General features: G+C 38.3%; 1 protein-coding gene across 4 annotated transcripts in view; it reads right to left on the reverse strand.

Annotated features, from left to right (window-relative positions):
* The window catches only part of LOC108746056 (ubiquitin-related modifier 1), a 163,626-nt gene that overhangs the window by 114,505 nt on the left and 21,433 nt on the right, over positions 1-27,688 (reverse strand). The window contains exon 6 of one of the 4 annotated variants that reach the window (XM_018482572.1): positions 3,762-3,780. The exons of the other annotated variants lie outside the window; for them this stretch is intronic. The gene's annotated coding sequence lies outside the window, so the exon portion shown is untranslated. Of the gene's footprint in view, positions 1-3,761; positions 3,781-27,688 lie in introns of those variants that run through there. 4 annotated transcript variants of the gene reach the window in all.

Genomic DNA, 27,688 nt, shown 5'->3' on the forward strand with positions numbered 1-27,688 from the left:
ACTAATTTACATTCACTGCTTTCTTAGCGGTGAAAATTTAAGCTAAAGCTTGATTATCCAGTTATCCAACATCAAAAACTCAAGACTTTTAAATTAAGTTTCTGAAGAATAAAAGGATAAACCTCATTTTTCCGTTCATTGGGGGTAGAGATATTTTCTTACAAAGATTTAATTTAGACCGTAATTACCAAGTTATCTCAAGTATAAAATGAACCATAGAGTCCCCAGATTAAATTTGTACTAACGACAAATACATATCGTATTTCTTTAAAAAAAAAAATATATATATATATATATATATTCCTTTGCAAATAATATATTCTTCTTTTTCATACACGTGTGTAATATATTAGCATTTATTATGTTACAATAACGTTATATTTATTAACGTTTTTTCGACTCGCTCTTGCGGAAATAAACTATTGGAAAACCAATAATCACTATTGGATTTTAATAATAATTATTCGCTCTTTAATAGTGAATATTTATTATCCGATAATCAGATTGTTTACAATGATCGTTCCTCAATAGTTTTTAAGGAGTGATTATTGTGATTCCACTAGTCGGATTATTTGCAATAATCATTTCCCAATAGCTTTTGACAAAGTGATTATTGATTCCCTAATCAGATTATTTAAAATAATTATTCCCCAATAGTTTTTGATTGAGTGATTATTGATTTTCTAATCAGATTATCCGTAATGATCACTACTCCGCACTATTTTAATAGTTATGTATATGAATGATTACATTACTGGCTTTCAGTAGTTAGAACTATCCATAATAATGACTATTTAAATAAACTGCGCCTAATTATAATTAAGTCTATAATCAAGAGACTATAATGCCATATCAGTAATCGCAAGTATTTACAATAATCATCCTTGCAGTTCAACTGTTTGTTGGACAAATTAAACTAAAATTTTTTAGATTCGTTTATGAAACTAAATACTCACATATATTTTAACTATACGTGAGCTTTTTGACAATATCTATTGACCAGATATGTCATTACCTCAAGTATAAAATGCAGTTATACATCTATAAACATTCAGGATTCGTGGGTCATCGAAGAAGCAGTTCCCATACGATCGTAGAGGTCAAACTAGACACTAGATGAGGTACAGCTCTAGATGGGTGATAACTGGAGAGCATCGTAAGATTAGATCCTGATTTCTAAAATATGATGTTAAACACATTTATTTATTTATTTTAGCAGTAACACTAAATTAATTTTTCCAATAGATATCTGAACAGTTTTCCGAATTTAATAGTAGTTCTTTTCAATTCGCAAACAAACTACGACTGAATAATCATATAGCTTCACTAATAGTCCATTTCCGTAAAAGTGTAGTGTCACGTATTACAGTATATATCATTTTTATAGTACAAAACTAAAATATTTTTTTTAGTAAAAACACATTTCGCAAAAGCAACATACGGTGCCGCAATTATACTCCAGCAGAATCCAAATTAGCTTCCTGTAATTTGCGTTCGTAAAAACCGCTAACGATCGCTTTCAGCCAGGATGAAATTACCCTAATCAAGTTCGGGGAGAGCAATTCAAGCCGCCACCACGTGTCTACTGACAAATATAACTATTTTTATGTTCTCCCGACCGAGAAGCTCTCTTCATCGTAAGAATTTTTCCATGAACCTAGTACCATCAGAGACGTGCCATCGTTATCATCGACATGGTCGTCGTCGTCGTCGTCGTCGTCGTCGTCGTCGTCGTCGTCGTCGTCATCGTCGTCGCCGCCGTCGCCGTCGCCGTCGTCGCCTTCCTTGTGAAAGGGGATGAAGTGAAATTGATTGAACCGGTGACCTCAAAACTTATATCATCTTTGAACTAGCATCATCTTTGATCGGAATAAAGTGTAGAAGTGTGAGTGTGATATATGCTACATATACATAGGATAGAGTATTTTCATGATATAGATAACTTTATGATTTTTTATACGTACGCACACACAAATGAGTACAAAATTATTTTGTCTCGTAAAATTTTGGTTTTTACTGTAATAACAAGTGTGCCTCTTTTTCTCTTAAGAACCATGACGAATCTTTTTCTTTTAATACTCATAATCTCATACATTATATTATATTTCATTTAGCAAATATTTCAAATATATTGAAATTAATACGAAATTACGTTACCTTACTCTGTGTATACGACTAAGAGAGGTGAGAGGTGATGGCAGATATAAAGGGATGGGTAAAGGGTGGTTGGGTTTTGTCTGTTCATTCGGCGAGTAACGAAGTTAGAGTCGAGGCGGCTAATCCAATCATTCGACCACCACTCTCTCTCTTTCTCTCTCACCCTCTCCCTGCCCTCTCCCCCCTCTCTCTCCTCCCTCCTCCCTCTCTTTTCTACACTCCCTTTTACCTTTCTTCAACGCTACATCTTTCCCTCCCCCACCTCCTTAACTATCTATTTATTATCAATCTATTCATCTCGATTTCGTTACGTCGATGCAGCTGTCCTATTTATATCTTTTCGTTCCAATTCCATAGAATCAACTGAAATCTGTTTTATCTTTGTCAGTCTTGTATTTTCTGTTTCATTCAGATTTCCTATTGTTTCCAGCTCGCCGAAGAAGATAAAGCGCACAAAGCAAATATTACTTGCGCTGATTTATCTGCAATATGAAATCCATAAAAATTGCGGAAGATGAGATATGGAAAATGCAAGAAAGGACAAGATACAATTTGTAACAAACTTATATGATTGTGTAAAATTATTCTCTCTGAAAATACATGATGCAAACAATACCGAAACATATTTCAGTGAGAGTATAAAACATAGGAATTATTAAGTGCTCTTTACAGTTGCCCGACATAATTAAACTAGCGCATAATTCAATTTCAACATTGTTCAGTATTATGTAATGTGTCATCCAATGAATATGAACTCTATAATAATTGATTAAATATTACTAGATGTACCGACATTAATTCAATAAAATATACAAATCAGCAAACGAATTTATCGTAATAACGTAATATCTTGCAATTCTTCTTTTTTAGTACAGCTAATTACATTTTATAAGCATCTAAGATAGTAATATATCATTGTCAAGGCGCATATTTGTAAAACGACATATTCTGTCATGTCAAATTGTCTATCGGGAGAAATGACACGGTAAAATAGGAACGATAATCGAAGAAGCGATAGATCCTTTGAAGCAGCCCTTCCTTCTTCCCTAATTCACTTTGAATAGCGGTTGATTGATCAAGATTGAATAAGGCGATGTAATATTATTACGTATTGCGCAAATATTGATATTAGACGGCGAATAAGACAACTTTTTTCAATATATTGATTTTATCCTATGTCTCACGATTATTACTCAAGATATCAGAATCAATAATTTTTCTCGCTCATATTCACACAAAATAAATTGCTTTGACAAAAATGTAAAAAGCTAAAAGATATTAAGCATATTAAGATTAGAAAAAAGCAATGTAATAAATATCATCAGCATTACAGCAGCATTACAGCAAAATAGGATCCGATAATAAAGTAAGTACAATATATATATTTATATTATATGTATATTTAACTTTTAATCACCGTAACAATCTTTTTATTAACGTGAAAAAACTTTTTCAGAATACCTGGTCAACAAAAACTACTTTGCTACATTTTAAGGATGTTCAGCGACGTAAATGGCGGAACAGTCGAATGTCTCAGGCTATGATTGTCCAAACGCAATTCTTGTCTACACGATACGAAATCAAGAATTGTGTGGGGACATCAGCGCTCGGGGCGCGAATCAACTGAAAGGAAATGTTTTTATTATATAAATTATATTATTATATCAACTACAAAAGAAAAATTATATTGTGAATTAATTTCAATCAATTGTGCTATCTATATTCGTAACACAATATTATTGTTATACATAAAACATTATCTTACACAATAATTAAAAAGTTACAATAAATTGTGTCCACGATATATATATAAAAAAATCTTAAATAAAATAATATTTTATAAAATAGATAAAGATTTTTTGGAAATTTATATTTTAAGTTTAATCATTTTCTCTCTCTCTTTCTCTCTCTGTCTCTCTCTCTCCCTCTTTCTCTCTCTCTTTAAATCAAATTTCCTGCACTTAATAAAAGAAAATTTAAATTTTTCATCAAATTTGTTCTACATGATTATAGAATGTTTAAAGCTAAAGATCAATTTTTTTTTTTAGTTTTAATGACACAAAATTATAATCTAGCGACACTAGGTTTGAAAAAGTCAAGTATATTAAAAAATTAAAGTGGCTGTAATAATGTAGAATATTAGTGTAATAAAATCTTATTATATACAAGTAAGCGGAATGACAGAAATCAAATGTTTGCATTAACATGGTACATTTGCCGCAGCTAAAAGAGAAATTGGAAAACGGAAAGAAATGATCTCACTGTAAGAGATTTTCGTGGATGTCAACTACAAGTGTATAGGTTTGTACGTACGAGCACACTTACACGTAATAGTTACGAGGGATGGACAAATGGCGTCGTCAGCACCTCCGTTTTCAGCAAGAACAGAATCAGAACCTATTCTTCGACCAAGGCTATTCTCTTTCCCTTTCATGCACAGTGGTGTAATGTCCCGACAAAAACAAATGGACAAAAAATCCACCACAGACAATATCGATTTTCGGTTATGACAATAGAAGGACCACATCAACAATACGGCCATGATCTCAATAAGAGAAAGAAGGAAAAAAAAATTCGTTACGATATCACGGGTACATTTGAATATGGAATTAATTTTGCTAGAATTTCTATATTAATATTTACAAATATATATATTACGTACTTAAAAGTATAGCTCTGAATAAATTTAAGTCGTAATATAGGTTAATAATATTTATTTGAGTGATGTAAATTTTATATAACAACTGATATATGATTTAATAAGTACTAATATTTAAATTTATAAAATAAAAGTTATTAGCATAATTTTTAAGGGTTCAGGAATCCTTTAATTATTCTAATACTTCATTTTATACTTCATTCTAAATATTTAATTAGGAGCTCTCTCAAAACAATTATGGGATAAAGGGGATCATTTTGTTTGATCATCATTTTTGTTTGGAATCTTTCGATATACATTTCGAATGTACTAAAAATGTATAAATAATACATTGACGACACGATGAACTACACATCTCTTTCGCTTCCCAGCTACATGAGATAATCGCGAGCGTGCAAAACAAGTTTCTGCATTCGCAAATGTTCTAGAAAGTCATGCATTCCCATGAGATAACTTCGGCGAACGTGACGTATTCGAATGCGCCGAGTGATTTGTGGGCACGAAGGGGAAATAAGGAGAAGATAAGCGAGGTGAGCGATGCGCAACGTCTTCGTGAATGTAAGAAGATGCGAGGCGTGCAAAAGTGCGTTTGTGCATTAACTGCGAAGTGTGCTGTGTGGTGGAGACGGTAGTCCCATTATAAGAGTACCTACACACACCGGTGCATCGCCGAGCGCATAACTATAACTATGCGCCTACTGGCGGATGTCGGAGCACAATATGTATGAACACGTACGAATAAGTGTACGTGACGGTGGTTGGCACAGATACACTGGATACATTATGCATCGCGGATTTTACCCCGTATAATGCACTTGTTACCTATGCATATAACGGTCGCGGCCAAGATGAAGTGTCGAGGGGTGGAAAAAGAATGGGAGAATGCCATAACGGACAGATTACTTTTTCGAGGAAGATAACCCACCTCGCAAGTCGTCTTCGCGTATTTATTCGCGCCTAAGTAAAAAACAAGATTCATCCCGGCTGCAGTAAATTACTTGCCGCACCGCGACGAAAAAAGAAAAGCTTTACGCTGTTAAACACTCCAATAAAAAGGGTACGTGCATTGTGCATCGTTAAGCTCTTATCCTGGTATACTTTTTATTCGTAAGCCGGTAATCTGATCTGGTTTTACTTAAAGAAAGACAGTCACGTAAGAGATTCGGTAAGACTTAAGTCTTTCTATTCAACGCCGACTATTCAAAATTGCTCAAGCCTTATAAAATTTTTCCAAGATTAATTACAAAATGTATTTCTCTAGAAATTTTCGATCAAAATCGTATATCAACGGACAAACGTTAGATTTAATAAGTCGAAGATAACTAATGCAATTAAACGGATTATATTTTCCTTGTTCATATATAATAAGAATATAATTCAATTTAATTAAATTAATGACACTTTGTGATTAATCAAAGATACTGTTTCAAGTATATGCATATGTGTGCATATGCATTTCAATAATTCTAGCAACCTAATGGAAAGCACATGAGTTATGCATGGATCTGACTATCTATTAGGCAACACAATCATCGTTTATTGATACACACATATGGCACGGGATGGCTCAAGATAAACGGCACACATCGGACATATCTAACAAAACGCCATTAATTGGAGAATGCGTGGTCTAACGATTATGTAACATCACGTGTCCTCTGGACGGTGCTTGATGAACAGATTTAATAACGGCAAATCAATAGAGCTAAACAATACCAGCAATTAGTCGTAAGGCCATGACATCCATACAGATTTAATAAATATGACAGATTCAACCAAATTTTCGATAAACAAGCACAATATTTATATGATGGATAATCTTCTAGCGTATTTTTAATACTTTTAGTATAACTAAATTTGATACTTTCCGATATTCACCGCATCTGAAAATATCTTTTCGTTATCCATACATTATTATCGCTCAGAATCAACACAAGATCGGCAATGGGAGAATTCGATAACATTGGGAAAGCCGTAACAATGAAATCACGGTACAAATAGGAAATGACTCGGTCCATAAATCCCTACTAATGAATCCCCCAAGACATCCCTAACACGTCGTGGCAAAGTACAATGTATGGTACAGGAAGAAACGCGAAGACCCAATGGAGGCCCGAAAGGGGGAGCGTAATTGTGTTTCGAAGAGTGGATGGGCATCGGCTTTTCCGGCTCAACACGTACGTTATGGAGAAAGGGGGCGGATAAGCGCGCGTGGGTGGACGGCTCTTCTCCATGGAATTTTAATCAGCGTCAATTACTCGCAGGAGTGGCACGTTCTCCTTACGTCTGCACTTTCCTCGAGACTCGGCGGCAGAATTCAATTTTGCCGTCCTTTAGCGCGCTCAGCCGTGCCTTTCTTTCGCGCGAACCAACTTGGCCACGCGAATCTCGTCGCCGTCGTCGTCGTGACTGTTGCGAGAAGAGAGGAAATAATAGGCAGGTATTACCTCGAGATGCGAGAAGGTTAACGCTTTCTGTCCGCGAAAGCGTACCCTTTCTCTGCTGCTGTTGCTGTTGCTACTCCTCGTAAAAATGTGCAAAAAGATCGTTGCCTCGTTCTCGACGGTACGACTTGACTCGCGTCTTCCATAACAAATCTAATAATTCTTCTCCGTGATGAATATTCAGAATTTTAAATTGATTTAATTAACTGCTCAATTACCGCTATGCGATTACGGTAATTGAATTACAATAGTTTGTAATAATTAGAGTGTTACGAATCAATCATCCATCACTTATTTCTACCAAATATGTAACGTATCAAATATATCAAACGCGCATTCCTCTAATCCAAATTTTCAATCGATTGTCACGTCCTTTTTCCCGATTCGCTCTAATCCACTTCCATCGTTAAAATCTATAATCTTTCCCCTTGCGAAATGTTATCGTAAATGTCAAACGCGCCTAATTAACCTTACTTACTCTACTTGTATTTGTATTAAAATTTTACGCTATCGAATATTTCGTTTCCATTCGGGATTTTGATATCACGCTAAATTGTCTATTCAAAACTCACACGATTCTTTCTACAAATTTAAGATTTCGAGTTTAAGAAAAAGGAACGATCTCACGAAGACGTTCATCGAATCGTATGCCAAAAGAAGATGACCATACAAGATCGGAGACAAGCGCGAAGTGGAGGAGCCTGGTTGAGTCCGGAATAAAAGGACCTCGACACACGAAGGTCGATTCAAGGCACTTAGAAGCGCCCGTTTCTCGTCAGACACGGTGATGATGTATGGCTCTCAACGATAGAAAATGTTATGGCGGAAGGACTCGGCGGTACGACCTCGTTTCTCCGCTGGAAGCCCCGGGGCCCTCTTGCTGAGGTGACGGCAAGAACGGAAGAAGGAAGGAAAGGCGGATGGAGGGTAAGGAAGGAAGGATATCTAAAGATGGCCGTCGCCTCCATAACTCCTCGGGATATACGTTCTTTTGCCAGCGTAGGGAGAAAGAAGATAGCACGGAAAGAGAGAGAGAGAGAGAGAGAGAGAGAGAGCACGCCGCGGGTTCGTGTGCGTGAATCACGTGCACGTGCGCACGTGCGCGCGCTGAGACTGGACGGAAACACGCGCACGTAGTAACGCAAAGTATATACGCGATGCCCGTAATCCATAGATATCGGCTCGCCGTCGGTGCCTTCGTCGTGTTATTGCACGAGGTTTATCGGATAACTCTCTACCTCTTCATCCCTCTTTCTCTCGTCCCTTCCTCTTCGTTCTCTCACCCCTCCGTCGCCAGCCCGCCGACGATGCGACAGTGCGGCAGAGAAACGCGAGAGCGGGATGAACTAACCGATGATTGGTACCTTATGAAAATTTGTTTGCCCGTGGGGCGAAAGATCCGCGATAAATCGGGGATGAATTGGCTATGCAATATATAAAAGACGTCGTATCTCGTCGTAGGGAACCACGCGCACGCGTGCACGGCGGATGATGCGTGCAAGTGTGTTCGTGAAGCACCGGCGACATCAAACGTGCATTTTACATGCAATAAGCCGAGTTAATTGGAAAAAAAAAAAACAAGCGCGCGCGCCGTATGTATACGAGTGTAAAACGATATTGGCGAAATAAATTAGTTCGTTTTCAAAGCATCGGAGGAAAATTACACAACCAACATCGGCAAAACGTGTACGCCTTGCGCGTGAATGTACGCGTACGTAAATTCGCTAAGAACACGCTATTATTGAATTTCTCTTCGATTCCTACCATCTCGCGTATTCCTCCTCTCCCCCATTCCCATGTTCTTTCCTCGACAAGGATACTTTTTATCACACGATTTCTTCCCTTTTTCTGCAAGGATCCAGAGAAAAGCGATTAAATCTCGGCCGACGGCGCGGTAAACTCGCCATAAATTCTCCAGCTTGCGATAAAGATAGACTTGTCTTGTCTTCTTCTCTGCTCGTGTTCCGATATATAAGTATACTTAACCTATAGATATTCGGTAATACTAGCAATGTATATCAAAACACGGTCTACATCATCTGCTTTCATTGCAATTGTTAGTTACGGTTACGATATACGACTGTTGGGAAATAAATCGAAATCAGGTTCGAATTGGCAAAAAAAAAAAAAAAAAAAGATGGGACGAACGTACACGGCTGTTTGAAACATTCAAATAAGTTCATGTGATTGGATCTAGAAAAATGAAGAATCAATTCAGAAGAAGAATTACATTCAACTATAATACTACTTAGTACGCCGCTTATTGAGTGGTCGGATATACTAAATGCACTCTAGACTCAATTTTCCGTCGCTATCTTTACGAATTTATTCCGTTATCTTGCGAAACGTACGATCCTGATATAGGCAATGCATCGTGGACGCTGTTTCCCTAACTTTTCTACTCTTTTGTGCATTACGACGTTCCCTGCCGTGTTTATACACACGTATGTATACAGTGACTCGCCCAGCTAGCTTTGCTAGCACTTCGATGCAAACGCGGAATCGTAGATAAGCCAATGCACAAGCAAGGGGGAACGGAAAGCACAGCGCGAAAGCAGAGAGACTCCCTTTCTTTTCTTCCCTATCTCTCTCCAGAAATACGTACCGGGTTGCATCGACATCCCCGTCGATACTCTCTCTCTCTCTCTCTCTCTGTGTGCCGAGGAGCAGGAGACACACATGCCGGAAATGGCTCTGGCGGGCTCTCGACGTGTGCGGAGAACGAAATAAGCAAATAATGCGCGGGACGTATCCAGGAAGAGCCGGACCGAACCGGAGGATGTAGAGCGGAGGGTTTCACCATTGGATTGTCCGAAAATGCAGCCGCTGTGCGGCCGATCGTGAATAGGACCCGACCGAATCGGATCGAACACTGGCCTCGTGCCAAATAAACTCGAGCAGAGGTGAGTGCCCGCATAACGTCGCGCAGCGGCCAGCAACACGCTCGTATATCACACACCGTTCCGTGTGTAAGGTGCGATCGTTGAAATTAAATTCAGAGATCGCAAATCCTTGCTCGAAGGTATTTTCCGCCGCTACCTTCGAGGTTGGCCGTGACATTCGTTAAATATTGTTTCTCCGTTGTGAGCGTATTGTGCCAATTTCCGAGTAGTAATTCTTGAATTCGGCGATCTAGGCTCGACTCGTGAATTCTACTTCACGCGCGCTACTTTCGAGGAATTAATTAATCAAATTTTCCAGTCAACTATTTGTCGAAGAACTAAAGGTTTGCTGAACCGGAAGATTCAAGGGAAAGTCTGATAATTCAAAAGTAAACGTGGTGAATTCACCTAAATGTTAATTCACGCGACGTATTAAAAATCTCTCACAGAACTTGTTGCGACTGCCATAAGAAACGTACTATATTTGTACAACGTAATATATTTGAGCAGCTTTTCAAATCTCTATTCTTCCCGTAGTACCCTTTAAAACGACATAACACGTTTGAAGAACAAACTTCTTTGTCGTTCGAGCGCGATTTCTTTGGCATATGCATTTTTTCGTACTTTCTAACAGAAATCGCATATTCGAACTGAAATGTCTGCACTCCGAGGGACTGTGCCATTGCCCGCGGATATTACACGCGCTCGATGAATGCCGGATAGAAACGGGGGCTGCAGGATCGGTTAGGATGGGACAAAACGGAATAGGATAAGCGAGCGTGGAGAATACGATTGGACGGCGATATCTAGCATGATTCTAGAATGGTCCCCTATTTCTGGCCTGTTCTGCCATTCGGCTCAATGATAGTATATACGCGACCTGCATTACCTAACGCTTCCAACGAAGAAACGTTCTGTAGATAGAAATAAGATTGGCCAATTCCATCGATTCATCGCATACGTGATTGTATCACGACAATAGACAATAGACAATGTTATCGGAAATTATTGCTAGGATATATCCATATATCTATTATCAATAATATCCCAATATATATTAAGTTATATATTATGCTTTTAACGATAAAATTGATTGTTCCGTAATTATAGATATTTTAACTTGATTTAACAGAAATGTAATCTACATCGCGTTTTTATCTTACAGCCTTGTCTTTCTCTTAAATTATTAACTATTTTAATTTAATTTACTAATAAAAGAAGATATTAGATTTTTCAAATTGTTATAAATTTCAGGTTCCAACACTCACCTTCCTCGTGTGCCACCACTAATAATAAAATAGCCCTTTCTATATATATAACACTGTTTTTAAATAAACTATTTATTTTAGGAGCGTAACTTAACAGCATAAATCATTGTCAAAAAATTTAACTCAAGTATATATTATAAAACGAACTTGTTTCATCTAGTTATGAAAAATAAGTTTAAAAATCAAAGCAGTTTGTGTCTACTTATATATAAGTACAACTATTTATTTTCCAACAAAGTCGGATATTTATTGGCAGTTGGCCAGAAAATAAATATTGCTTTACAGCATATTATATTTTTTGTGTAATAGTTGTTACTAACGCCCAGCTTATTCGGTCATCAATAAAATTAAATTAAAAGCAAAACGCCATATTTGTCGCGGCGATTATTATCACTCGCACTTGCAAATGACGAAAAAAATTTCTAAAATATCTGCAACCATGTAAAATGACGAAAGACCACGTGACAAAATATTTTCCTTAAAATAAAAAGAAATTTTGCTACTTATTTTTCAGAAAAATGTAACCTCTCTGTTTTCGAAAAGGCTAATCCAGAAAATCGTATTTGGTTCAAGCTGACGCAAAATCTTTAAATGTATTGTTTAAATGTACAGGTGTACGCCACAGCTGCAAGGTTATCACACCCCGGGGGGGGGGGGGGGGTTAAAACGTTACACAAAGAATTACCTTGCCGAGAACTTTCTTATCGCGAGATACAAACGGCGTTATATTTGAGAGAAAAATTGAGCGTATAGCGCTTTGTCGATTCAATATATAAAAGCAGGGATATTAACGGCGCTCGTCGTCGCAGCGCATTGAATCGAGCGTGCATCGAAATGTAACAGGGACGGGATTTTTCATGGCACTGCGCGGCGAAAAGGAAAAATCGTGAACGTTCCGTTCAAGTGCTCCGTCCTAAGGTAAGGACATTAATACACTTCGCTGATGTAATACGTCGAGCGATACTGAATGTAACAACAGTAACTCTATCCTCTCTATCGCGTCGAGATGAAAACTGGGAAAAAGAACATTTCTCGTTTTCGGGCCGATATTTAAAGTCAATTCTTATATGTATTTAAGATGTCTTAAGATGTCATTTGAACTAATCACAGAGAATCGATACTAACTTCTTTACACATTATTTAGGACGGTGATCTTGAAATAAGAATGCACTATGAATACCGCTTTCGAAAAAGATATGAACAATTTCACAAACTTAGCTTATAAAAATAGATACGTCGCAAGTGACAGTTGAAGATACAATAAAGATTTTTCTTATTCAGCTCAGCGAAATCTTTTTCTGGTGCTTATTTGATTAATTGAAAACTTGAAGACACATACTAATTTTCTTAAACAATCAAGACTAAACATAAATCCGTTTTTTTTTTACATTCCAAATAAATTAATTTACAAAATCATCAGAATAAGTATGATGTTCAGTTGTCACTCTTGCCTTCATCGGCTGGATCGGGAACGACGCACTTGCACACAGTTCAATTGCACACCACTCACATCGGTCGATTCCTAGTAATTTTTATCTGCTTTACCAATAAGATTATATTATTTAGTTTTATTTTAATTGAGCCACATTATTCTTTTACGATATTATTTTAAATTAAAGCCAATTAGCGATATGGACAATTGATATGCATCCCGCTGGATCATGACCTTCTTAAGATAGCGGACCTCGCATACCTATCATAATTCCATAATGGACTTTGATTCCACCCCTACCTAGCTCTGATAATAATTGTCACCTCAACATCAAACTTATCTGTAACTAATGTCTCAATATAATGTCTCAATATAAAGTAAAATTCGGCATACAATTCAGTTCCAAAAGCGAGGGCCGAAAAAAACGATTTTTTCGGTTACTCTTTAAAAAGAAGAAAAAGCAACATTAATATTGATAAATTTAACAAACGCAACTTACATCACTGACTACTGCTCTTCTTAGGAAAACAATACGAGTGCGCAATGAATAAAAAGGGAAAGTTACTACAAGTTATGCTCGTGTTAAGCTATGGAATACGCGACAAGTTCGCGATAATAACGCGATCTCTTCGAGAGGAGCATCGAGAGAAAAAAAAATCGAAGAGACTGCGCAGTGGCACCGTGTCCCTCAAGTTTTCTGCCGAGGTAGCCAGGTGTCGAGACACGGACTGTAAGCGATATAGATTGTCAAAGTTCGAGGAAACTGTTAGCCGCAGGAGTGGTGGAGTTTCGGAGGGTAACTTTCACCCTCCTCGTCTATTCCTTCTCGGCTGCCGAGCATAGCCCTCCACCCATCTCGGGGAAACTCGCGACAGCGGCCGCCAGTTATCGGTGCGACATTCGTTGCATCCGAACTTCATTTCCACTGAATCCGAAGCCGCCCCTGCGAAGACACTCCGGTCGATCCGGCAATTCTACAGGCAATTTAACGATGCCTAAAGTCGTAGCGATAAAGTCCGCAAACGTTTGCGGATACGTTTGTCAGAGATCCAATTAAAATAAATTCCTCTCTTTATGAGCATTTATTGAATCATTTTAAAGTGAGTTAATTTTAAGTCTAGTTCCCCAATCACGCAGGGTATGCATCACTGACCAAGCGTAAAGGACCACTTCTAATTTTCAGATAAAGAGACAATATAGTATAGGCAATAACATCGATACTTGACGTTAGTAAAATTTTAATTTTAAAAAATTGAACAAAAAGAAATGGATTGAAATAACTATTTACAATAGAAATTCCTACTTTCAATTCGTAAAAACTGTATAAGAATTAATCTTTGAAATCATAACGTAACAATTGTACAAGTGATGTGTAAAATTGTCCAAAAAATTTGACCGTTCAATTATTTAAAAATTCAATTCGACAAAAATGCGGATGATAAAATCGTATATCGTCATGTTATCAATTGTGTTATTTATGACAATGAGGAGTCAAACGCGCATTTCACTTCTATTTCGCGATCGCTGGTATCCTGAATTGAAGTTTCAACCGGAAGAATTTACGACGTGACGGTGCGAGAATGAAAATGTGTAAAAACAGTCGCAAGTTCTCGGTCTCTCTACGTGTCAGGATTCTATCGCGTCGTCGTGTGTTGTTGCATCGCGCAACCTGATTTCCACCGTAGAGCGGAAGTCCTTTTTTCCACCTTAGCCACCGTAAGAAAAGCAGATAAACTGGCGACATACGAGCGAGCATAAAACGACACACACGTGTAGAGTCGCGCGGCACGTATGTTTACGCGAGCGTAGTAAATTCAGTGCACGCTGGCCGCGCGACACGGTGCAAAGTAAACGTTATTTAACGACTACGCGACGACCGAACGATTTATCAAAATTCATCTTCACGAAAGAGCCAACTTGGTTTCATGGACGGGGATAAAGGTCGCAGCTATCCGTAAGAACGGAAACGGATATAGGGGGATATCGCATAGTTTACACAACGATAAAAATCCCCATAAAACTACCGTAAATTTCAGGATCCCCTCGGTATTGCCGGAACGTTATGGCTTTATAGGCTACGGAAAAAAATGAGATACGCCCATACGAGTGTATATACATATATATGTCGAGTGCAATCGTCGATGAAAGTAGCAACTGTGCCATTATGTTCACGAATTAAAAGAAACTTTACCGTACATCTCAAAGGAAGCTCTATTCCATAATACAAGCGCAAAATGATATAGCCCGTTATTTCTTCCTATGAACGAACATGGGCAGGGTGAAAGTTGGGAATTATTATTTAAATAATTTAATTAAGCTTCAATAACAAATTTTAAGAACCGCTTAGAGCCCCCGATAAGCGAAATTAATTTACAGTCGGAAAAATATTTTCTCAATTTGAGAAAATGTTTATATAAATTGTATAAATAACGAAAATGTTGTTAAAATTGTTCGCTAAAAAGAATTCGTTCATCGTGAGGATAAACTTGCGGAAAATATGCGAAGCGACCGTCTTCGATTATGCAAAATAGAGAAATCAAGCCAAGAGAAAGAAGGAGTTGGGAAGGCCAACAGGGATGATTTGATAAAGGTCGCGTACCGAGTAAAGTAATTGAAAGGGCTCTTGTTAGCATAGAAATGGCACTTTCCCGATCCCTAGAATGAAATGGCTTTAAAGTTATCCTAAATCTTCCAGGACACTTCCGCTGCCGTACGAAGAATTGTGCGAAACCACAGAAGGACCTCTTCTTACCGTGCTGGCTTGAGAAACGCGAGACCACGGTAAAATAAATATCGACAAAGAAGAAGAAAGCGCACGTGTCGCCGGTGACAGGCGAAGATCCTCCCTCACACACGCCAATACCGAAGAAAAACATTTTCCTGTCCTCCCTCGTTCGTGACACATAACGGAAAGAAGCCAAGCGCAGAGAATGTATCACATTATTTTTGGAGCGTTCGTCCTTTAGAAGCTATACAAGATGTCGCGAGCGAGATGTATGCAAGCGGTAGGAACTTTATTCTTCCAACGATATGCGCATTTCGACTATTTTTTCTGCGAAAACATTTAATTCTCAATAATCAGATATAATGATCTGAAAAAATTCTTTCGCAGAAAATCTCTCACGGAACTTAAATTTTTCGAATAATTAATAGCTACTTTAGCTTTTGCATCGAGTTGTTATGTCATCAATACAGATTACTCTATAGAACATGCTACATTTCTGGTGATTTTCCCACTGCCAGATGATTCTCTCTCTCTCTCTCTCTCTCTCTCTCTCTCTCTCTCTCTCTCTCTCTCTCTCTCTCTATATTCTCATCAGGTATTGGAATTTAACTCGACGAATTTTGTCGCGTCACCTTGCGCAAATGCATTCTATCCCTGAGCGAAATATTATATCGAAGGGAGGAGAAACACACATCGTATGAAAAAGTGATACAGGACAGCGACAGCTCGATGACGATGGAAAAATGCGCGAAAACCTTTCGCTTAACTTCCGCGAAGCAAACTGCCGTGAGAATCTCACTTTCATCCTTTATTGGGTCTATAATAGTGTTTCTTATTCCTCGCGCCCTGCTCTGTCTCGTCTTTGCATTTCCGGCTAAACGTGAGCGTGGCGACACGTTGGGAGGGAAAACGTAAAAGAAAATCGTCGCACAGAAGATAGCGCGAGGCGGAGGTTTCGGCCCATTTCCGGCGAATGGACATCCAGGATCTAATAAAGAAACTTGGAACGCCCAGTGCCTTTCTCTACGTCGCACATTTTTCCGCCACCGCCGCAACCTCCACGCTAGCTTGGGAATGGCCAAGGGTTGCTTGCTCTCTAGCAAGGGTATAAGGATCTACGTTATCCGACGAAGAAACAGCTTGGCGTAGACGCACACGTACACACGTGCGCGCGCATGTGTGTATACATATATATATATATATATATATATATATGTATATATATATATTTATATATTTTACCCGACAAAGTGGTAAGAGGGACGAAAAAACTCTCGTATAGCAAAGTGCCGAGGTGCAGCACACATCTTGAGAGATCTGATTCCCTATCGAGTTCCAGTGTTTCCACGCGGTATCTACACGTGAAGCACTTTGGCGCGTTGTGTCGTCGGAAATGGAGTAGTACCACGGCAAAAGGCCGTCTTCTCGAAGGATGAAAAGAAACCTCGCGAAAACGATACGATCGGAATCACGCTTCTGTTGAAATCGGAGCTTGAAACTAGGTTGGGAGAGCGTTCTATTATTTAATTATCGAAATGCCACAGTTGCTCAACAAAAATTTCGGTATTGGTATATCGTGTGAATTTAAATAGGAAGGTCTAAAGTTTTGAACATCCATAAATCATTGATCTATATATATGTATATTATATATATTGCATACAGACTTGTAAATTGACAATATATATTTTGGAAAAATTCGCTCTCTCTCTCTCTCTCTCTCTCTCTCTCTCTCTCTCTCTCTCTCTCTCTCTATTAGAAATGTTATATTATAAATTCGTAAATCTTACTTTTCAATATTTGAATAACTCATACCGACATTTTTCTTGTTTAAATAAAATTTAGAAATCGAGATATATTTATTGTTATATTTTTAAAATATAGTCATTCAGGTATAATATTATAATATTTGCTATAAATTGGAAAAGTATAATACTACAGGGCGGACAATTGTAATTTATTCAATCGATTTTCACAAAATCTGTAAGTTTAAGGCAAAAATTTCTTTAAATGGAATCCCTCATTTTTTATTACACATACTTATTGCTGTCTTCACAACCGTTTATACATATTATCACTATTTAATTAGAATTAATTGAATACGAGAATCTTTTTCATCGAAATCTATTGCTCTAAGCCTTACGAGTATAATTCTCTTAGTCGATGTTAGACCGAATTATATACCTCTAAAGTTTTTGAAAAACAGCTGTTGGTGATCTTGAACCTGATTTTGGACCAAATTAAATTATAGTATATAAGCTGTAAGTTGTCATGTGATTGTAAACAACATTCAAGAGGTTTTAGTCGGTCGGATCACACCTTGGGTAAACTGTAACTTTTAAGCGTCATAACTCGAAAAGTTAATGAAAATGAACTTTATTATAGTATTTTTAAAAGAGGCTTTGAAGACAGCTACAAGAATATGTAATAAAAAGTGAGAGATTCCATTAAAAAAATTTTAGTTAATCTGACCTTAAGGACATCTTCTCAGAGTCACCAATTTCTTTCCCTGTTGAAACCATAAAACTTGTGTCTAAAACATTTTTGCCTTAAACTTACAGATTTTGGAAAAATCGACTGGATAAATTAAAATGGTCCATTCTGTATACAGATATACATCGAAAATGATAGAAAGTATTTTCAAATACAATTTAGGCTCATCCGCATCTCTGCAATGTCACCTTGGTGTATAGTCTTTTTGAATTCTTACTTTGTGACGTGATTGCAAACAGTTTCTGCAGCAGTATTCGCTATTTCGTTTCTTTGTCTCCGACTTTAATATTTCGCGTCGAGGAATCTTCGAAGCCGCTATGTGCGAGATATAGTTTCTTAGAATGTGAAAGTCTGAAATACAGATATGCGGAAATGCTGGCGCGACGCTCTAAAATATGAAAACAACAACTTTAAAAGCGAACTTTAGGTACTGTAGACGATCTGGAAGTATCAAACAAACGCATGAAATAAAGTAAAGAAGATACGAATGAAAAGGCAAAAGTTATCGAAGGCACTAGTAAAGACATGAAAGAGCGGAAGATAGAGCTATGGCCAAATACAGCGCTAATCTTGCAGAAGTAATGAAACAAATTTGAATAGATAACACGAACGAGAAGATGCACCGTGCTTTATAGAAAGCAGAAGAAGAATTCAAAGAAACTGACGTGAACCAAAAGTGAAAGAGAGCTTGATGATCAACTGGCTCGCTAGCAGACAAATTGTGAGAATTTCAATGCGGCATTGTGATATACGTTAGGTCAACGAATAAAAGAGGCAAAAGTGCGGTCGTTTCTCGCACACACTTTGTTCTCTCGTGCCGTTGCCGGTTCTACATATACAGTGTTTGCTTCTATGGATATATTCGGCGGTGCATACACGGTTACACGTATGTGCCCTTGTGTATGTGGTAGCAAATACACGTGCGTAAAGCGAGATGCAATCTGTGTGTCCTAGAAAAGTGCATGAAAAAAAGTGCCAAGAAAAAGCGCGATAGGGGGCTGAAGCAGAACGCGTACAGGGTGATGCGCGGAATAGGAAATAACGTGACGGGCGTGACACGCGCGCGTGTGTGTGTGTTTGTGTGTGTGTGTGTATTTGTGTGTGTGTGAGCAGAAAACGCGCGTAGTAACAACACTGACAACACGTAGTTTGCTTGTAGACGATATATGCTGAATGATACATGAGAACGACGTACATACGTAAGTAGATACTGCATTTTCGCGCTTGGTCCCGGCCTGTCATCCGATATTAAGCGTAAACTAGGCAGAAAATAAAATTTGATAAGCCGCTTAATAAAGCGGAAACTATTTTTGCGCATCGCGTCGTCGACCAACGCGTGTTGATGCACGAGTCAAAAAGAGATATTACCATAAAGAAATTACCCTCTAACTGCTACAAGATTTGTAGACGAGTAATTTAATTGTCGTCTAACGCAACCGACGAAAAAATTCTGAGACACTTGAAATTATTTTACTTTTAAACACAATACCTCTGTTTGCAAACGTGAAATGCATAATTGAATTCTCTCTTGTGCACATATTGCAAGAGAAATTGTAAATCGTAAAAATAAAGATGTCTACATTTGTGATGTTGGATACAATATATTTACGTAAAGTTATTTAATAAATTTAGTAAATCACTGATATGAATTGATATTTTATATAGTCGAGAAATGTAACATATATGGTATAATCGATATAATGACGACAATAGCATAATTTATTTAAAAATAAAAACGTGGAATATTTAAAGTAATATTTGTATATACATATTATATATTGTTTTACACTCGCAGTTTTATTGCTCTATTCAAAATATTGATTTAATCATGGTAAAAGTACCTAGAGATCTCCCTCATCCTATGAAAAATTGCACTTTTAATCATGAATCGTGTAAAATTTTATGACCACTCAATCATAAAGTGTATGGAATAAAATATGATGTAAATCGCCAAATGCCATCGACTAGAAGATCAAGCGATGATGGCCAACGAGCCCGTCGGTGAGACGTGCCCCGCTCATAAATCGGTGCCCGATATAGAAACAAATGTAAGACCAATACTTTCGGATATTGCCGCGCCGGAGTGATTGATGGTCCGAGATATTCAATATCTGCGCGGATAAAAGTTCGCGGCGGCGAACCCCACTGTGCCTGCTGCTCGTCGCCGTGCCGGCACTCTCTTCCGTTCTCGACTATCCTGACGCGACTCACTCGCCATCCCCTTTCTATCTCCTTCCCCCAATAAAAGCTTCGGACTCTGCCGTCTTTCCTCTTATTCCATATACCTCGGCCGGAATGCATGACTCGGAATTCTGGACCGGCAAAAACTTATTCTAGAAAATTCAGTGTCATCTCCGATCGCGCTGTTCCGTCGGGTGAGACGGGGAAAAGGGTAAACTACTACGATAAACGAGCGTCGGAATTTGGAAACGAGTGACTGTACCTTGGTCCCCAATTCACATTTGTCACTCGTCATACTTCATTGCCACTGTACGGATGTATCTGTTCTTAGACTATTATATAATGTAAATGAATGCGACGTGCAAAATATAATTTTACTTCCTCATAAAAAATTTAAAACATTTTCTATCTAGCTTGGAAAAGTTTTTTTCTCTATGAACAACATTATATATAACAATCGTAGGCGGATATAAAATTACACGCAATATACAAAAGTGCCCACGTAAAAATTTGACAGAAAATACAAATAGAATCGTACAACACTACGCAACACGTGGCAGGCACTTCAAAATTATACCAATGTTAGATATGCGCTCTAAATAAATACATACGTTTCTATAGGTACGTGAGATTTATAAAGAACATCACGTTTATATGAACTGAAAAAAAGAGGCTTACGACTAGCGTCGTAAAAAGTTCATCATAAGGAGAAAAGAAAAAACCTGAGGAGGGCAGAAGAGTAAATTGGAGAAGAATCGCTGACCGATTCCACGGCCACGTACAGATTTGGTAACTGGAATTGTTTTTTTAGCCAACTGTCGCGTTCCCTGCGGAGCCATTAAGCCGACTTTTGTGCCACACCTATTCTCATGATATCAGGAAATAAAGGAGAGGCTGCTGAACGACGTGGAGATGAGCGAATATTCGAGGATACGCAATTGGGACGGACCACAATGACGAAAGGGCCGAAAGGGACGTCAAATCCCCTTATGATGATTGCTGTAAGCTTTCCAGGCATCCCTTTTCTTGAATTTTCTCATCTTCCTCTCTTACACATTACGAATCTAATCGCCCTATAGTACGCGTTTCGTCCAATCCTAATATCGATTCATGGGTTGACCGCCAGATATGCCAAAAACTAGATCGTACCTATCTTTTTCCGTATAATTATTAACGACAGCCCACGTATCAAAATTTTCTTAGTAAATAATAATGAAATCAAAGAGTTATAAGATGCGATTCTTCCGTAATACCTATTCTGCACATTAAAGTAGAGTTTATAGGGCTATTTAAAAAATCGATAGTTTAGAAATTTTCGATGAAACTTCCTGAAATTCCTAAGATTTTAGATACGTAAGACAAGCATATGCAGTAGATTGGTACAAATTATGAAATTTTACTTTCTCAAGAAAAAATTCTTGCTCTTGCTATGATTTCACGTAACTTATATTCAGCACAATTTACAGCATTAGAATCAGAAAATAATATAAAAAGCAAATTCCATTTATTGCGTTAGATTTAGAAGAATCGAAAGTTACGCGGCGCGTACGAAAGAGAAAGAAACATTTTCCCATTTGAAGACGAAAATAGCGATATTTTCTACATCCAAAAGCCAAGAACAGAATCTATTCACCAAAGTCGCCGTTTCAACGATCAAGGCATAATGCGAATTTCCTTTGCCACAGCACGATCGAATCTACTTATACACGTAGTTGGAATAATGTAACGTCGGCAAGGCGAGAGTGAAAGATGGAATATCGCGATGTCGAACGTTCATCATCAGTTTACACGCGGCCCCTTGTGCGAGACTTGGCGTTTCCCGGTCGAAATCGCCGCCGGCCAAAGGACGACCGATAAGACGAGCAGGGAAGTGGCTGCCATGCGGCCGCCGCAGCAGTCTCGAGGCTATAACAATATTGATTCTTCTAATGAACAAATTAATTAATTTTCCTAGTCTCACTTCGGAGCTGCGGCCGGCGTCCTCGAGAGTGCTGAAATACTCGCGCCATTCCGCGACTGTTCTGGTAGTCTTCTTCAACCCTCGAGGCTTGGCGAACGCTGAACGAAGTACAACGTCGCCGCTGCGCCAGATGAAGTCGTTAACTCGAGTATGTACCCACTTGGAATGGAAAGAGAAGAGTACCGGGGAAAATTGGAAGGTGCCAGGTGAAAATGAAAATTGAATCGATACATAGGAACGTATACCGATCTGAAATGGCCTTCTAACCTTCGGCGACAGCCCGGTAGGAAGAAAACCGTCCCTTCCGTTTCTTTTTACCGGAAAACGCCGTCGTTAAAAGGAAAGTTCATTTCTTCCGCCGCAGTGGTCGGACTGAATTTCAGAGATCACAGCACTTTTCTTCCCTCGATTATTTTAACCGTGAAAATGCGCTCGGCTCTTCGTATCACGATAGCCACGGGCAAAAACCCATCGAACTCGACACGTTCTCGTTACGAAAATTTAAATTTTGTCGGCGCACAGACGTGTAACATAATTAAAGCGCATCCTCGCGCGAACGATGGAGTACCGTACGTATATAATACGGGACGATATCGGTTAATTTTCATCGTTGTCCAGTAAATCGCTCATCGTTGCCAGAAACTCACATCCGACGACTTGCTCCGAGGTAACAGGTTGTTTTAATGCAACCACAACGTCGAAAACAAGAGGGACGTAACAGAATCGCGGGTGTATCTAACGGGATGCCGCACGGTAAAAGGTCTACTACCGGTTATCCTTACTAAAACCAGAACTGTGTTTAACACCAGCGACCGCGTGCTGACCAGCCATTAATGGTAGCTTACGTGATTTATTTTCCAGTGTACTCTATGTGAACGATCTACGTATATTATCTTCCGGGATTTGTCTCTTTGTACCTCGCCAAATGAACGTTCGGTATGTGAAGTACCGTGGTAAAGTGGTCAATCAAGAGATCTTTCAGACTGTGTGCGAAAAATATAATTTTCAATATTAGGGTACACAAAAGTAATAAAAGGTAAAATTATTATTATCGAAAAATATTTTGAGCTAATGTTATTTAAATGCGTGAGATAATTCATGATGAATAGAGAATTTCAAAAATAATTATACACGTACGTCGGAATTGAATTAATTTAATTTTAATGCCTCCCCCCCCCCTCCCCTCCTCTTTAGTAAACGTCCTTTTTATAAATACAAAAATGTACAAAAATAAAGCACGCCCTGCAGCATTTGTGTTCCACGAAACAGTAAGATAATAAATATATGTATCTTTACTGAAGCGTCTGATAACTTCAATTAATTATTTATACCGTTATTGCTATTTTATTAAAGCGATATTCGCGAAATCAAATACATATATTGTATATCGGGGACGCGGCAGACAGAAGTTAATTTCCAGCGGAGCAAATGAGGCAGCGAATGAAAGCGATAGAAGAGAGAATAAGAGCGAAGAGAGAAATGAAGATCTTTAAAGATCGCCAGGCGGCGTGAGGAAGAGAAGCGGAACATTTGAGGCATACCGCATGTCGAGCCTTGGTACTATCGAACATACGCATTGAACCCGACTGCCTACCTTCGTCTCTCATCAACGGAAGCAAGGTAGTAACCTAGCAACACCCCCGATACCACTTCAACCTCTTCCGCCGTCACCTCCTTAGGTTTCAATTCGCCTTATCTTCGGCGACTTCCTTATACCTCCACCTTTCCCGTTCACCATGTAATCCGAGCAAGCAAGAAGATATTTCAATAAAACACACGGCAAGTGAAACCGTTAAGATTCCTATTTGAGTAAAGAAGTTACAGATCGTACATGGGATTTCGGGGATTCGGGCAAACTTTACATATCAACTTTGAGTTCCGTCCATACTTAACCCATGTTGTAAGTCAAATAGAAGCTCCGTTTATTCGTTTATGGCACAAATTGTGCTAGCAAGTGTGATATTTCGGGATCACGTACGTACGTAACGATTAATTATCAAGCGACAGTTAGCCGCGAAATTAGAAACTAAAAAGAACAGCGCGCTATTTAATAGGTAATACGATCGATTTTGCGAGAAATAAGTTGCTTTCGTATTTTATCTCATAAACTACGAGGTAAAACGGAACTATAGCGGCGCGACATAGCAGGAGAAGCGGGTGAGTGGTTAAAAAAAAAAGTAAAGCACGAGGCAACAGGACGCTTGGTCTACTGGCTTCATAATGAAGTTTAAATATTGTTCCGACAGAGATTGCCTCTTCTACCGTGTCTGTTGCCTTCTACCGCTTCTTTCGTCACCTTAAGCAAGTTAATATCTCAGATTAGCATTATTTTATTATTACTCTTCAAGTTACTCGTAGCTCGTCTATTATTGCTCGATACCTTCCTACCTCGTATAAGAATGCTCAACATAGTTGCACGAGTCTCTTATAACTTTCTAACTATTTTCAGTCTTTTACAGTTAGATGGAAACGCAAGTTTTTAATTCAAATACAATATTAAAGACAGCGGGACTTTACTGCAGTGTAATACCCAGAGTAAAGTTCGTTTGCTGACAAGGTCGCTGTTATTATTGCTCATACAGCAAAAGTTTTCATAGTTTCATCGTTAGAACATATTTCACTACACAAGCACGGTAACTTAATATCTTTACGAAAAGGAAGTCTTTCTCAAAGCGTAATTTGGTTTGGTACCCAATACTTTCCCAATACTTTCAGAAAACCTTTTCGTTCTTTAAAATGAAGAAAATATAGTTCGCGTCATTGTAACACATAACACATATGTGGAAGAAAAATTGTTGCACAACAACAATTTTGTTGTTTGTGCTATTTATATAGAAAAATAGAATTCAATAACGAGAACTCGATAAATTCGACATGTCGATTCGACATGTTAGCGCTTGCTGATGAAAAATATACGAAAAGGGGGAATATAAAGACAATCTAATGTGCCGCGAACCGTTTGTAACGTAAGTCATGTCGCCCCCTCCCAACGCGGTTTATTATAATGAGGCCACAGGGTAGCTTTACAAGGGTCTCTGGCACCAAGCCTAGCGATATAACTACGTCTCGTTTCAAGCCATGCACCTCGTATCTCTTTCCTCGTTTCTCAAGTGTAGTTAGTAAATACACACACATATATGCATTGCGTATCTATATATGTATGTATATGTTGCGCGAGAAATATATATATATAAGGGAGATAATTATTTCCAGTTAGTGCCGCTCACTTCCGCGACGAAGAGACATTTTTCATATTGTTTTCCTATCGCTTCCAGCCTTTCTCTCGCACTCCCGAAAATTTTTCAAGTCAATGAGTTTTTGAGATTTTTAATGAAAGAAGATGACTAAAAGTTTATCGTAAATTCAGATGTAAATATTACTACGTATGAAATTATGTAAAGAAAATTATGTCCAATATGAATTAATAAGCGTACAAATATTATATTAATACAAACGCATTTGTATAAAAACAGGAACATATTAATCATTTAAGCCTACAATTTCTAATGTATTATATCAAATTAAATCAAGTTTTTTAACAATAATACATCGATAATTTTTTTCTAAATTCCTTTTGTTTAATTCACCGGCCCCTCCCCTTTCCTATTCACAAATGCCCAAATAACAACGCTTGAAACACTCGAAACTATATTACTGAAACGTACAATTAGATTATTTAAAAGTAAAATGACACTGTATGTTACGTATCACAAAATTATCAATACCTTTCATTTAAATATCTACCGAATAATTTACATTATTTGCCTAATTTCTTCCATTTTCTATTAGGTGAATAAATCTTTAACATGTCAAGCACAAGTTTGTACGATAGTATAACATGATACGACATGATAGTAAGTCTTTACGTTTACTTTTCATCGAGTACAAGAGGCAATGTGGGATCGATACGACATACGACAATCGAGAGATTGTCATGAAATACGAACACGTTTGCAAATAAGATAGGTATGTTCGCGTAAAAATCGAGTTTTTTCGCACTTTTATTCTCTCTAAACTTACCACGGACACATATAATAAATTCGAACCATAACCTCCGCCAACAATGTATTGCGACGAATGAATTTCTCTTTCAGTACCGTGACGTTCTCGCGTGTCAAATAATCATCGCGCGCAACATTGCAAACAACATTGTAACTGTACAAAAGTTCGTTTATCTCGAAGAGTTTCGGGAAATTTTTCGCGGAGATCGTGACAGCACATTTCGTACACGAGAACATGAACGACGATAGATAATGCATATATTCACGCAATATCGGACCACGCGATGCCGAACGATCCCGATATGTGGCACGTTAATTAAAATTTGAATTTAACTTTCAGCGCCGCGACTTTGAACGTACGTACGTACGTACGTACGGCTGTCAAAAGTATTACGGTAACACTCCGTGTCGTGCGGATCTGTAAATGGATGCCTATCGGAAAATGAAGATAAAGAGAAGGGAGAGGAGAAAAAGGAAGGATCGAATCACGTCGACGTCATCGTGAACGTTACGAATCGACGATTGCACATTATATGTGCTCCGTCGTTTCCACGTGCGCGGGAATATGCTGTACGCATAATAGCTGGTGAACACTTGAGTTATAAGATTGCCGTGGACACTTGCCAAGGTAATATCAAACTTTAAGCTCCACCCTAGGTGGATATACCATCCAGCCACCCTCCACCTATTCACGCACGTGCACCGTACTGTGCACATGCACACACAGACACAACGATCGCGATGGTAAGCTTCGTTATCACGCACGTCCACGTGTGAGCCGATACGCTACGGCTTAGCCCTCCTTTATACCCCCTTGACCGGTCGACTATTCCCTTCAACGACATGATCCTGGTTATGGATTGCCGCGAGACAAATTAACGACCGGCGCCACGAGTAAGCGCCCACTGCCGCTTGAATGGCGGTGTAATTTTGCCATCTTACAAAAATCATCCCTTCTCTTGAAAAGTCTAGTCTATTTGACAAACTGAATAATAATAACAGGAGGAGACAAAACAAACTTAAAAAAAAAACTTGCCAATTTCTTTTTATGTTAAACTACAAACACAATGTTGTGTTGTATTACCTCTCGTATGTAATAAGTAGCTAGTTTCAGATAAAAAAATACAACTAGCAAAGCTAACATTTAGCATATGTAATTAAATTTCGAGATAACAGACGATTTTATACAAACGTATACTCATGCAAGAGACTTTAAATTTTTAATTTAAGAGACTCGAACAAATCTTACAAAATGATAACTAAGCACTGACATGAATTGTTATCCCCTCATTGAATTGAGTACTGTGTATACTGATGTTCCAGCAATTGCCGTCCCTTCATTGACAAGATCTTAACAAAGGGCGTTTTAGTAAAGAGTAACGCTCCTCGAGTAGTTGCCTCACGAAGAGGTCGACCTCGTTCGTTAGAAACGTGCGCAAATAAAATAAGAGGGAAGAGTCGTTCCGCTCAAGGAAACGCGTGATTACG

The sequence above is a fragment of the Trachymyrmex septentrionalis genome, unplaced genomic scaffold, assembly GCF_001594115.1.
Source record: "Trachymyrmex septentrionalis isolate Tsep2-gDNA-1 unplaced genomic scaffold, Tsep1.0 scaffold16, whole genome shotgun sequence".
Lineage (NCBI taxonomy): Eukaryota > Metazoa > Arthropoda > Insecta > Hymenoptera > Formicidae > Trachymyrmex > Trachymyrmex septentrionalis.